Source organism: Diorhabda sublineata, chromosome 3, assembly GCF_026230105.1.
Source record: "Diorhabda sublineata isolate icDioSubl1.1 chromosome 3, icDioSubl1.1, whole genome shotgun sequence".
NCBI classification, from domain to species: domain Eukaryota; kingdom Metazoa; phylum Arthropoda; class Insecta; order Coleoptera; family Chrysomelidae; genus Diorhabda; species Diorhabda sublineata.
The window spans coordinates 19771320-19786743 of record NC_079476.1 but is presented as its reverse complement, the minus strand read 5'-3'; the positions used below and the strand labels follow the sequence as shown (position 1 = coordinate 19786743).

Here is a 15424-nt window from a genome sequence, read left to right as displayed (position 1 = left end):
AATTTTGGCTAATTAAATAAAAAATAGGCCAAACCTAGAAATTTCTGAGCAGTAAGACAGATCAAGATGCAATGAAGTACATTCGATTTGGGAGAGCCTCGGGAAACTTTGTGACAATAATTATGAACAAGAAATGAAAATTGAATTTGTGCAGCAGAAAATGCATTTTGAAAAGTTTGGTTAAAAAATTAAAAATTTATAATTCGAAATGAATATTGCCGGAAATGAGTTCAAGGTTATATATTATATACATTATACATGAGTTTTCGAGGTCGCTAAATACGAATAAAGTGACAGAAAAGGTCTACGAAGTGCCTAGTGCCCAGCGCTGACATTTACGTCATGGAAATTCGTTGAAAGGGCCAAATATATACATACTAGAGGTTTTCGATGACACGAATATCCCTATATCACATATATTTACATCCTAGTGGTTTTTGAGAACTCTGAAGCGAATATCACATCGGCGATGACATTCCTAGTAGCTAGTACCCAGGGAAGCTGGTTTATACGTCGTCTCCTGGAGCCCTGTGAAAATATCCGTTATGAAATTGGCCAAATATGTTTTTCCTGGGGGTTTTCGAGAACGCAGACACGGATATCACAACGATGATGTGTTTCCTAGTAGCCGGTTCCCGATACGGGTGGTTTCGTGGTCGGTCGTCTCCTGGAGACCCGTGGAACTTTGTAATGAAATTGGCCAAATATATATATATATATATATATATATATATATATATATCCTAGGGGTTTTCGAGAACGCTGATACGAATTTCACAACGGTGATGATCTTTTTGGTAGCTAGTGCCTGGGGTGGTTGGTTCATACGTCATCTTCTGGAACTGCATGGAAATTCGTTATGAAATTGGCTGAATATATACATATTGGAGGTTTTCGAGGTCTAATTTGATAGTTGTTGAGAGAGTCCTTTTAAAATTTAGATCTGTTATTCTGTATATTCCCAAATGCAGTGTCTGCAATAGCAATGCACCTAAATCCAGGATATAATAGTTAAATAGCTCTATCGACCAAAGGTTGACATTGAACTTTATATATCATGTTAAATAATAAAAAATCCACATCGGGACAAAATTTTAAAGGTTTATTCTAATTTTTAGGGCAAAGTACCCAAGTATATCTGAAAATAGAGAAATGGGAGATTTATGTTTTAAATTATTTTCTTCAGGTCTTGAGGGACAACTTCCTGTCAAATTTTTGCTCGAAATTCGTTTGAATGACTCAGTTTTAGCAAAACAAACACAAAATACCTGAAGAAATGAATGAAAATTAATAATTATGTATTAATATCTTAGATCTATTTCGTATGAAATTTGTCTTCATGTTATCGTCGTCAACGGCTTGAAAGAATTGACTGATGGTGTTTGAGTAGAAATATTTTCTTTGTCAACAGTAAAATATTGGGTAGCAGTGCTTAAACGACCTGCATAGATCAGCATCGCAGTGATCGATCAAATGAGGTGACGACATCAGAAATGTTAAAGGAAATCCACAAAGCGGTACTGGACTGATCGTCGACTTTAAGTGAGCATGCTAGTAGACATAGTAGGCATTTTAAAAAGTGCGGTACATCGCATATTAACTGAAAATTTAGACATGAGAAAGCTGCGCGCAATATGGGTACCGCATTTGCTAACAATGGAAAAAAAACAGCGTCGTGAAGATGTTTCCATAGATTGTTTGGCAATGTTTCACAGAAATAAAGCTGAAACGGGTAAACCGGTTCCAAAGAAGACAAAGACCGTTCCACCTGCAGGCTTCGGTTTTTTGGGATGCGCATGGGATAATTTTCATTAAGTATCTTGAAAAAGGAGAAACTATCAACGGCAAAAAATTATGCGAAAGTATTGCAGAAGAAATGAAGCAAAAACGGCTGCATTTGGCTAAGAAGAAAGTGTTGTTTCATCAAGACAATGCACCAGCTCACACATCCGCTATTGCGATGGTCAAAATAATTGCATTAAAGATTGAATGCACCCTATTCACCAGATTTGAGCCTCTCGGATTAATTTCTGTTCTCAGACTTGAAACCATGACGCCGTTAATGACTATTTTGACTATTCTTATTATGAACAGAGTATCGATCTTATTGAAAATCGCTGGGAAAAGTGTAATTGAAAGGAGATTACGTTGAGAAAGAAATATATTTTTTTTTCTAAAATTTTAGTGTTTTCTTTGTTGGGTCAGGTCTTCGTAAGAGCTAAAGGTGGAAATACGGATTGCCAAAATTAATAACTTCTTATTTGATTTTTAGTATAACTTTATTACTAATTTCACTAATTGCAAAAATAAAACACAAAATACTATTAAGTTTAATTTTATTAATACATCAAAAATGTTCGATTTTGTTATTAATTGAATTTTTATTAACTTAATTATTTTAATTACAATTACAGTTTTAATACTGCAATGAAAAAAAATAAATATTTCATATTCATAAGAAAATAATTGTTAACCTTTTTTATGTGTTATAACTAGGAGTGACTAATTTAAAAACCGGTTAGTTGAAATTTGCAAAGTAATTATTAAATTAAACATTCCTACATGTTTCAGTGCATTATGTTAAACTAAATGTTTTTTATACAATTCTTCAAATACCAACATAAACATTTACGTCAAGATTATATTTCAAAACAATATGTTTTAAGTCCTCGACTGATTGATTAAATCTCAAAATATCAACAACGTGGGGTTTCCTAATTAGAAAGGGAAAGGAATTATTCGACATCATCGAAATACCTTCAGGATTCATTTGTTGTGTTTTCACAAATCATATATTATTATTAACCCAAATTCTAACAAAAAATCAAAAATAAAATTGTTTCCAGTCTACCCTATATTCAGTTCTTCTTTTCATGAATAAATTTTTTATTGTTTTTGATTTGATATAATATCACAACATGATATGCAGGATACAAAGCAATATTTTCAGTATATATTTAATAACAACCGAGAAGAAACTTCAATAATAATTAACCATATTTTTCAATACTTCAATGTTAAACGTCCCTTGACAATATTTGACAAATTGTCCGCTTCCTCATATAAATTATTTTTATCTTTTATATAACAGGTTAGTTCTTCATTTCTTTATTACATAACGCTTGAATATTTTCTGATATCTACATAAAAAGTTTAATATGGTCCAAATTATAAGATACGATTCATAAAAAAGACTTACCAGAAATTTATAGCCAAAAAGTTTTATTCACTAAATTACTAGAACGCGTCGGATTGAAAATGAACCGCCAATCTGTTTAATTTCGGTCACAATTGCAACGTCTGTTACTCTCCTTTGTAAAAACTAAATACGGCGAAATTTTTGCAGGTCAGTGAAACTGAGAAATCCCCATACGAAGTTTTCAAACTCGTTTCAAGTTTCAATGAAATCGTATTATATAGCTTGAACGAATTTCCCAATAGTTGAACAAGAAATGTGAAATACCCAATAGGTGCAGTTATCGCAGAATAAATCAACTCACGATGTGAATAATATTTATTTATCAGATATTATACAAAATACCTAATTATCAATCAAGGTCGTATCAATAGTATCCATTCTGAAAAGAAAATAACAAACCGCTTTTAAATAGACCCTTTTTTCATTTTAGTCAGCTCCGAACCACATAATTAGAGGTTTTCGTAACTTAACCCTATATGTTTATTAAACAAGTCCAACCGCAGATGAACAAAGATTTTTCAACTATAGCCGAAAATAATGATTGCTTATTATTAATCTACAGGTATTTTGGTCATTGTTACTGAGACTATAATTTAAAATTATTGCTAAAAATGACCATTGTTCGAATTGCTTAAAACTTTTACTATTTCTAAGAACTGAATTTTTGAATTTTTATAATCAAATATAGGTATATTTTTTGGGTACGCTACAACCCTAGACGATTTTTAATCCGTTCATATAAGAATGCGTCAACTCGGGACAGGGATATTTCAGGTAAACGAAAATGTAGTCCGAGTAGATAATACAATAGTACCTAATCCACTTTGTAATGTTAGATTAGATTATGTTAGGTTAGGTTAGGTTAGTCAAATAAATTACCAGATATGAATTTGTGAAACAGGTCTCTTATAAATACAAAATGTAATATTTATTTATTTTTTTTATGTGTTTTATATGTGTTTAGAATGTAAAATATTTTTTACTAAAATACACTGTAAATATATATTTTATTTTTATTTTTCACTCCATAATTAAAATCCCGAGCTGCATAATCTTCTGCCACGAGTTGTCTAATCTTCATGACAACCACGAGTTGGCACATTATAACAAAAGTTAAAATTTTTTGGCGGGTATTAAAATCACGAATGACGCACGCTCTATTTTCTTCTGTTTCATAGTCTGATTTCGCTATTTTGACTTCTTTTTCGTATTATTATCTATTCTAATTGAATATCAGTATTTTCTGAATTTCATGTTATTATAAAATCCTGTATTGTATACCTTATCCACGTATGAGGTTTCAAATGTTTCTTCATTATTTTTGTTCAACCAAATTTTATTCTACAGTTTCACCTACTGTTTATTATTATTTCTATCTCGAATTGTTTTCTACTTCATTCTTCATCCTTTTCTTCACTTTAAACTCTCTTTTCATGTTTGAGTTTTTTTCTTATACTTTTTATTGTATTTAATTCCATCCCTTTATTTATTTTTTCTTCTGTCTGTTTCACCTGTTGTCAATTTTTAGATTTCTTGTCAGTACCATGTTATTCTCAGTCGATTTTTTTACGTATTCTTTAAACTTTTAAAACTTTTTTTATATATTGTTACATTTCTTCAATTTTATTATATTGTTCTAAATTTTTCGTAATCTTTCAAATACCACTTAACTGGTTTATCATGTTGTTTAGTTTTTCATTAATATTCTCCATCTTTTTGTTTACTTTTCATTCTTTTCTTATTTCTTGAACAAGGTTTTATTCATGTACTCAATTTCTTCATTAATTTTCGTGTATATTATCATAGGAAATAGATATTATTAATATCTATTTCCTTGATCGTGTTCTCATTTATGTTTGAAACTTTTGTCAATTTTCTCAATTTAACTTTAACTGTTTAATAATTAAACAGTCAATAATAAATTTTATTTTCATTGTTTTTGGACCTAGGTTTATTTCTGGATTATCTTTTTGACTCCATTCTACCGTCTTAATAAATCTCTCGCCGTTAAAATGAATTTCACTTATCACACAAACTTTTGACTATATATGTATATTGTATCCGTAATAAATACCTTAAACTATCGTGAAAGCGTAACTAGTAATTAGATCACTGTCATTCAAGTGTTGTTAATTTTGAAATACCACAATAAATTGTATTTTTCACTTGGTTGATTATACTCATTAAATATTTTCATACGATAATGGATCGGTCTCATGATGGGGTCATAGTTTGTAGCAATTGAACGATTCATTTAAATTCCATTTAAATGCCATTGAATGAAAATAGAAGGATTTTCTCAATGCAAATTTGTTTGCGCTACTACATTCGAGAAGAATAGTGACTAGCTGCCAAATGTGAAGAAATCTTGAAGTTCATAGCACAAATTGTATCAGAGTAAAACATTTATCATTATTAAGTTGAAATTTAAAAAGTTATTTCGAAATGTTCTTTGGAATTGTAACAGGCTGAACCTAATGTTTATGGTTTTATAAGAATAATGCTGAAGCAATTGTTTATATTCAGTACCGAGTCAGTATATGCTGAAAACTAAAATTAAAACCTCCAGATTCATCCCCTTACATTTTAGAACAGTAAGTAATACCAAAGAAGTACTTATAAACAGTTCCACATACAATTCTTTCTCTAATTGATATGCCATATTCAATAAATAATCAATTAAATCGGTGATTGAAAAGATTTAAATATACTGAAGCCCCATAGTTTGAGAGCCATGTGTGGTACAGTGTGGGCTCGATGCGATATCAGTAATTTCACACCTGCTTAACTGTCTTGGAAGTGATCGAAAATTTTATCGTGTAGAGGCAGTAGTTACCAGAGAGCGTTTTTCAGCTTCACGATATTTATTTGTAGTATGAAGTAATAGTAAACAGTTACGATATAGAAAGGTGAACGCTAAAAATTGACTTAAATTGCAACCAGAATGCAAAACTTGCAACGGAAAAGGAATTATGAATTATGAAAAATATCTAAAATAATACATAATGGCAATTCGGTAATCGAAATAACTAAGAAATGAAGACATCGAAAGTATTTTAGTAAGTAACTATGAAAATAGCAAACGATAATGACAAGAGCATTTTTTACAAGTATTACATAAAACCAAACAACCACCTGGAAGCAGAGTAATTAACCAAATAGCGAAAGAATAGAAAAATATTACCTTATGTAGAGATGATAAGAGTAATTAAAAACTGGTATGATGATGTTTGAGAGAAAGTAGCTAAAAAAAGGGATTAGAACAAATCTTATTAATTAATCACTGAGAAGAATTAACCAAATAATAATGATACAGAAGATGAAACAATGAAGTGAAGTAAGAAGACAAAAAATCAAAGAAGTAGAAAAAATAGGAAAAGGTTATTATTATGTAAACAGTTATTATACAAAAGAAGAGGATTATCCATAATCGAAGTAGAGCTCATGTTTATGAGTATGTTTAAAGCTATTGCATGTGGGTAAGAACCCAACTCAATACAAGTCCTCATAATTAGAATACTCATGGGAAAAATGAAAAAAGTTGGAGGCGGGACTGAAATAAAAAATCATTGGAATATTGAAACCAGGAGGAAAAAATAAGAAAAAATTCATGATATTATAAGAAACGTATCAGAAACGTAGAAAATACCAGAAGAACGGTCGAAATCAATAATTTATCCAGTTTATAAGAGGAATAGGATAGTATACATGCTATAAACTGTTAGGTATTACAAATCCGATTAATTACCTTCGTAAACAGTCTCTGATAGCAAATATATGCACCGGACCATGAATTTGCAAATTAGGGGAGTGGAGGATAAAAAAAAAATATGGAATTTTGAGGGTATCAAAGAGATCTAAAAACCTCCAAATCAATGAAGATGATATTCTACCATAATTAGACTCACGTCTTGATCTTAGACCTCTTTCAATTGTGATGGCTTTTTCTTTCAATAATCTTGAAACTTTAATCGAATTTCGTTTTTTATATATATATATCAATCAATATAGATCACCTACCATATGAATATCAGTTGAGAACCTGTTCTAACCATACTAAAAAAATTCGTCCTTAAATGTTATATCACGAAAAAGAAGCAGCCCCCAATATATTGACAGTTGCATTGAAGTTTTCAAATATAAATATAAATTTGACTTTAAGCGTTTAGGTATTTTTATCATTGATAGCTTTCTTGTTTCTATGTATGTGAACCATTTCTAGAAATTCGCTTTTCCTTGATTTCAAGATTTTTATTTTTAAATTGAATGGAAGTTTTTTGATATTTCAGAGTATATTAATGAAGTTTTGTTGTTGACTTCTTAATCTATTTTATAAATATTGAGATGTCTGTCCTATGTAAACAGCATCAAAATTAATCACAAGAAAATAGTATTGCTTTTTTTCATTTTTTATTTTATATGCATCCTTTATTACATATTCTCATATCAAATTTATTAAATGAAAGGTTTTTTGATCAAAATAGGTGATCTATTGATTGAAATAATTATACAAATTGTCAATGTAATGATATTAATGAGAATTAAGAAATACAAGATAATGATAAAGCAATTACAATTAAAAGAGACTTAAAATCAAAAAAAGTAATATTAAATGTGGTGTTTCTGATAATGGTGCTCCCAGCACAAATTATTTATTCGCTTCAAGGTATTTTCAGTGGAAAACTAAAAGTAATGTTGTAGTTAATCTGTATCAATAAATAAACTTTTTGTTATATCAAAGCGTAGTATTGAAATTGGATTTCCTGTTAGGTAGATGGTTCTAATTAATTGATATAACAACCTAATCCAACAAGGCATACAAAAAACGATTATGTAATTAAAATACAGGAATGATGTAATATTTAAGTATACAGTTGTTATCTTGTGATCTCATGATAGATGATCTAATATCCTTTTCAAAGGTATTCGGAATGTAGTATTAAATTCTAGAAAAACCCATAATTGATTTTTCCGATTCTACAACAATAGATTTCAAAATTTTAGAACCAATGTTATTGTTGTGAATGATTAAGATTTGTGAGATAAAATTCACCCCACAACAACTAGGCCATTTTGTTGTTAAGAACTAAAAGACATACAACCCAGTAAACTACGAATTTCTTTAGATCCAACCGATTGCCCTGCACAATTAAATTTGTAATTTGAAGAAGGGAACAAGTCCAAACATGAAATTAAAAATAAATCATTCCGTTAATGAAACCAATTTGGCGTAAACGAAATTGAATGTCCATCTCGATTCGTTATAATTGTCACTCATCGTAGAAATGTTACAGAACATTTAAGGACGATTTTCACATTCTCAATTATTTGCGAAAATTCAACGGATTTACACTTTACCAAATGATTTTCAATAATTATGAATACTGTTTATACTGAAATTTGAAACTTCTCGCTTTGTGGTATCATTGACTGTACATATGGAATAAATAAAAATTATCGCATAATATAATAGAAATCCTCAAAATAAACACATCACTCAATAAGTCGTGTGACTACAAGAAATACATTTTTTTACCAAAAATCTATTTTATACATCAATTTGATCTCCTTCAAGAGCAATACAATAATTCCAACGCTTCTGTAACTTCTTGATGCCATGGTTGTAGAAGGAATTGTATTTTACCTCAAAATAGGCTTCAGTTGCAGCAATTGCTTCTTCATTTGAGTAGAATTTTATATCGGTGTGCATTTTTTTACATCAACGAATAGCCAGTAGTCACTGGGGCCCAGATCTAATCTATATGGGGGATGAAGAAGCAATTCGAAGCGTTATTCGTTCAATTTAATCATGGTTGCCATCAACTTATGAATCAATGGTTTTTTATTTCGATATATGAGGCCGTTTTTCCTTGATTTTTACATTCAAACGATCCAACAACTCTATGTAATATTCGCTATTGATTGTCTCTCCCTTTTGGAGATAGTCATTGAACAATATTGCATGCGCATCCCAAAATACTGAGGCCATAACCTTCCCAACTGCCTATTGTGACTTTAGACGGTTGCAGTCCAGTCAGATGATTATCGTTTTGATTCCCGAGTGAAGTGATGGATCCATGTTTCATCTATTGTCACAGATCGTCGCAAAAGAACTGATTTATTACGTGTAAACATGGCCAAACACCACTCTGAATCATCAACAAGTTGTTTTTGTCGACAGTGAGTAAACGCTGCATCAACTTTGTAAACAGCTTTCTAATGGTCAAATGTTGATGCATAATTGTAAACACACTGTCTTCTGATATCTTTACGGCCTTAGCTATCTCACTGAATTTAATTCACGATTAGATATAACCCATTTGTGGACTTTTTTTGGAGTAATAACATAAATTGGACAACCAGAACGTTCACCATCATCGGTGTCTGTACGACAACGTTTAAATTCAGCAAACCAATAACAAATGGTTCTTTACGAAGAAGCAGAGTCCGGATACGATTTTTGAAGCCAAAGCAGTTATAAATTAACACGCGAAATTGTATTGAATCCATTCTTTTGAAAATAACAAAAGTAGCTTCACTTAAATGGCTGTCACTTTTTTCTGACTTATCGAATTGTCATGAAATTTTACAAATAGTCTTTTGAAAGTTGGTATTTCATAAACGTCACATGGATTTGGAAATGGTAGCGCCATCTGTGTGACAGTCACACGACTTATGGAGTGATGTAGTATAATTTTCATCTATTTTTTTTAGAATCACGTGTTAATTGAAATAAAATTAACGACATGTTTGATAGTTTGTTACAGTTTACAATTAGACATTTTTCGCAATTGAAATATGTTGAAAAAATAAAATAAATTTCGTTAAAATAAACTGATATATTGAATAATATGAATTCTCTTATTTCAGTTGTTAATTTGAGTTTATAGAAAATGTCCTTCCCCTTTAACTTTTGTGGTTTACCGCCACTGTCAATAATTTATATAAATTTAATTTTTCTCCAGATAAATATACCATATCACAATAAAATTAACGGCACTAGTAGAATTACTAGCAATATCGATACTGAATATAATGTGCAATCTAGCGAGAGTGTTTGCTTTTCTGATGTTTTTGTTAATAAACGTTTTTGAAGTGTTCGGTGATTGGAGCAGTGATTTTATCGATTTGAATAGTGACTTTTTAAACTGGAGTGATTATTTTGATAAATGGGATGACTTTTTTGGTAATTAGTTCTAACAGGATTCATAATATGTATTCAAATAATTGCACTTACGTTTTTATTGAGAGATTGTTTGAATTTGTGTAAGATAAAATAGGATTTCTATTTTCCAACAACTACAATTTCTAGTTCTTCATCAGCTTTTGAAGGCTTTTCTAATAGAAATTAGTCTTGACGTCTCGACCTAATTTCCGTGGTTATGAAAATATATTTTCCTACGACCACTTATGAAAATGATAGATTGCACGCTCATTTTTACCTAAGAAAGTAGCTTATTTTACATATGCGCTAAAAATACTATAACAAAACATATACGTATTGAAATGCTTCTTTTTCTTATGTTATATATGGCCTCGAACAATAGAGGGAATATGCGAATACAATATGAATCTGGCTGGGTGCCGAAAGGCAAAAGGCCCAATTTAAGAAGACTGAAGAAGTAGACAATAATATGATTTTTTGAGGTTATATTAGTGTTTACAATAAAAATGAAAAGTTTTTTGTGATTTGTCTTCAAATATATACTGGTGACTGCAAGATCATTTAAACATTAAAATTAAGTGTTGTTACTATTACTGAGTAATGTATAAAGTAATTGAATGAAAATTACTTTTACAAAATAAAATATATTTTGTATGATCTTTTAACTTTTCAGCACACGTGTTTATATACTTTTCAACACATGTGTTTAATTGATTTTCTTATTTAAAAATTACGTTTTATTGAATAATTTTTTAGATTTTAAAATCTTATAGACCAAAAAACAAAACAAGTAATATTATATATCGAGTGCCTTGTATTAATTGTGTCGCTGTCAATATAGGGAAGGCATCTCAGTATTTAGAAAATAGACTAAGTGGTCATCGATACGATAAAAAAAATAGAACTGCATTAACGAACAATGAAATATCAAAAAAAACAAATTCAGTTATAAAGATCCAAAAATTATTGAAACGAAATCTAATACACGAAAAAGAGAATTTTTAGAAATGATTGACATTCATAAGAACGAAAAAGCTATAAATGATTTTTAAATGATTTAAGTAGCATTTTATAACTTCTAATAAAACTACAAATAATTTAATTGATATTTGAGATGTGAGGACTAAGGAAAAATTAATTTTTTTATTAGAACAAAGTTCTATTTTGATTTTATTCATATTTTGATATTTATGATGAAGATGATCTATTGATCAATATAAATACGCAAATTATCAGTGTCAATATCATATTTTGATAAAGACTTAAAGAAAAGTTGAAACGTCAATATTTATCTTTGTTTTAAAAAATTATTAAACAAAAGGACATATATATATATATTTATGTTTTTGAATCGTTTTGAGTTTAGGTCTCTTCTGTTTAAAAATTAGTTTTTATTATAATTTTTAAATTTGACATTTCGACTACTTTCAGTCTTCATCAAAATATCAAAATTAATACATATATTTGAAACAACTAAGAGCGATGATAATAATAAATGATAGTATGCCAAGAAATTTGTAAATAAAAAAGAATGGATAAAATATGAATTTTAGAAAAAGATTTAACCATCCGAAAAGGTGATTATAATTCGTGAGCCAAAAATATTTGTGATGAAGTATTTAAAAAACAAATGATAGGGGAGATCTGTGAATACTAACTATAAATAAAATAGAGTTTGAAAATATTTCCAATAGTTAGTAAAGAAAGAATAACTGAGGTCAATTTCACATATCTGTTTACTGGAATTTATCTACCATTTGGTTCACAAAAAATTGATATAAAGTCAGTAAATTATATTAATATTAAGTATTACAATTTGATAAAAATCTTATTGATCTGCTATCAATATTTTGTATTTTTTTTAGTTGATTCCAGTGGATTCTTTCCAAAAAGCAATACAGGTGATAGGTGAGTACTAACAAAACTGAATTACACCACACAATTAGTGAAACATAATTTTCATTTCATTTCTAAACAAAAATGATGCGTTCCCCGTTAGATAACGTATTTATTATCATTATTCAGGTGCTAATAGATTTTTTCTATCAGCAATAGTTTTTGTGATACAAGTTAATTGGTGTTAGTACTTGTATAAATCAAAATATAATGAAATAATAATGTAAAAATAGAAATTACCTACTCAAAATTGAAAACTAATTAACTAGATGTAGACCTGGAATTATTCCTAAATCAACCCTTTTATACTACGTTAACAAGCTTTGCTCAATCCTAAGTTCTAAATTAGTTAAAATATTCTTGTGATTGTCTTTCGTACCTCTAATTAATCCCCACTAATTTCAAATTCAGCAAACGAACTTTTGATCGTATTATAGTGTAATATCAAAACAATATTTTCTTTATCTATTATATATTTGTTATTCTTTGATATTGAAGACTCCAATTTGGCAATTCGTTTGAAAACTGCAAAAGTCGACTATAAGATCGCGGCAGGTGACAAATCATGGATCTATGCATATGAACCTGAAACAAAACAACAACAACTATTCGAAGCAAAAGGTAGCCTGTTTTTTAGGAATAACTGGACATGTCGCCACCATTCCATTAGAGCAACGTTGAACGATCACAAGCATTTGTTTGCCAGAAATTGCCAGGGAAACCAATCGCAGAAGACGAATGTTTCTCCAGCACGACAAGACGAGCTCTCACATATCATTTCAAACAAAAACGTTTCTGAAAAGTCAAAACATCGTATCAATGGGTCATCCGTCGTACAGTCTTTGTTTGGCACATAATTATATCTTCTTATTCGGGCAGATCTAAAATAAATTGGGAGGTCAACGTTTTTTCTACACCTGAAGAAGTGGTTGATGCTTTCAAATCACATGTTTTGGAGGTACCAAAAGTAATCTTATTGGAGAATATTTTGGAAGAACCATAAAGTCATATCCTATTCTAAATATTTGTTTCTATTTATCTATCTCAAAACTAAGGTAGCAACAGTCGTACAATCTCGATTAGTGGGTCTTGAATTTCTTGCACCGGGCTCAAATTCATCCCCCAAATTGGTCCCATGCATATATATACGATAGATAAGACATGGATTCAGTTCCTCTGATAATGTGTATGCCTAGACGCATTAGAGAATGTGTTGAACATCATAAGTTTCAACCCTTGATTAAATTGAGTTAAGCAAAAACTTAATTTACCTATCTCAAACCGGCTAGAGTGAACTTTTAACCATTATCATATCACAAAATTGTTCATATATATGGCAAATATCACGAAATAAACTAATTTTTACTGTTGATTATTCTATAATATGTAATATAAGCTTATCCATGTGTATTTTATTTCCTCTAGTTATTAGTTACTTGAACTACACCAAAATTGAAGAATTATCTAATGCTTAAAGATGTTGTGTTAATTGTTAAATATACTACGTTGCAAATACCCGAAAAATCAAAAGCTTATTTGTTATATTTTCCTTTTTTCACTCCACAACAGTATAAGAAATTCTATTCTCTCTAAATGCAAATTGAATTTAAAATATTTTAGAGATCTATGAAGGTTGATACTTAAAAGAAATTTCTGCAGGTATCATTTGCAAATTAAAGATTATTAATTACAAATAATTTTAACGTATCAATTTATTGGAAATTTTTATTATATTTATATAGTAGATGATTGCGGTCAATTGTGAAAAGTACATAATGTTACTCTTACTAATGACACTAGATATTTGTTACATGGACTTGACCGGCTTTTTCTAGTACGTCCTTATATAAAAATGTATACTAGATTTAACAGAAATTTACTGTTGATAGAAATAAATCACAGTTTCATAATCGTAATTCTTAAAAATTAGGTCATGTAGAACAAGAGTTATTCAAATACAATGAAACACTTAATTTTTCTTTCTAAAATGACATGTTGTACATATGTAATTTTTTATATACGAGGATCTTCCCAGTAGTACCTGGTAAGACCTAAAGATGGCCGTAGTTGCTTGAAAAATACCACTATATTAGAAAGTACATAATCTATACAGCGTATGTTTCAAGTTTAAAGACGCTACATTGCTTCGTATTTGTTTGGCAGCCATCAATATTGAACGTTTTCAGTGAATTTTTATACATGAAAAAAATTTGTCATCGTTATGTGATACACAACTTTTATTTGAAAGGCCAAATGAGGTGACGATTTCAGAAATCTTGAAGAAAATCCACAAAGCGATACTGACTGATCTCCAACTGAAAGTGCGCGAGCTAGCAGACAGTAGAAATTTCAAAAAGTGCGGTACATCGCATATAAACAGAAAATTTGGACATGATAAACCTGTGGGCAAGATGGAAGCCGCGTTTGCTCACAATGGATCAAAAATAGAGTCGTTAAGATATTTCCATCGAGCGTTTGGCAATGAGTCCATCACTTCACACCCAAACAAAAGAACAATCAAAACAATGGAATGAAAAGGGAGAACCGATTCCAAAGAAGGCAAAGACCATTCCATCTGCAGGCAATGTCATGGCGTCGGTTTTTTAGGATGCGCGAGTGATAATTTTCATTGAGAAGCAAAAACTATAAACGGCGTGTATTATGCGAACTTATTGCAACGTTTGAGTGAAGAAATCATGCAAAACGACTGCATCTGAATAAGAAGAAACTGTTGTTTCATCAAGACAATGCACCAGTTCACACATCCGTTATTGCAACGGCCAAAATTAATGACTTAAAGTTTGAATTGCTACCTCATGCACCCTCTTCGCCAGATTTAGCCCCTTAGGATTATTTACTGTTCGCAGACTCGAAGAAATGGCTCGGTGGTCAACAATGAAGAGATGATGTCGGCAGTTAATGATTCTTATTATAAAAATGTATCAAACTTATTGAACATCGATGAGAAAAGTGTATGGAGCTAAAAGGAAATTATGTTTCATTTGTTGGGCCAGGTACTTCTGGGACCATCCTCGGAAATGCTCATCAGAACTCAATTTATCAGAAAAAACCCCTTTTAAGTTTCTGGTTTCATTGAAACTGTCATGATTCATTTTTTCAGATCATCAAGTGTTCATAATGCACAAGTAAATTATTTGACTAAT

The 15424-nt window shown here is 30.2% G+C and overlaps 1 protein-coding gene across 1 annotated transcript in view; it reads right to left on the bottom strand.

The window, feature by feature from the left end:
• LOC130441022 (proton-coupled amino acid transporter-like protein pathetic) overlaps nt 1–3419 on the bottom strand; it is a 126236-nt gene extending 122817 nt beyond the window's left edge. The window contains exon 1 of the mRNA XM_056774479.1: nt 3200–3419. The gene's annotated coding sequence lies outside the window, so the exon portion shown is untranslated. The remainder of the gene's footprint in view (nt 1–3199) is intronic.
• Nucleotides 3420–15424: the final 12005 nt, after the last annotated feature.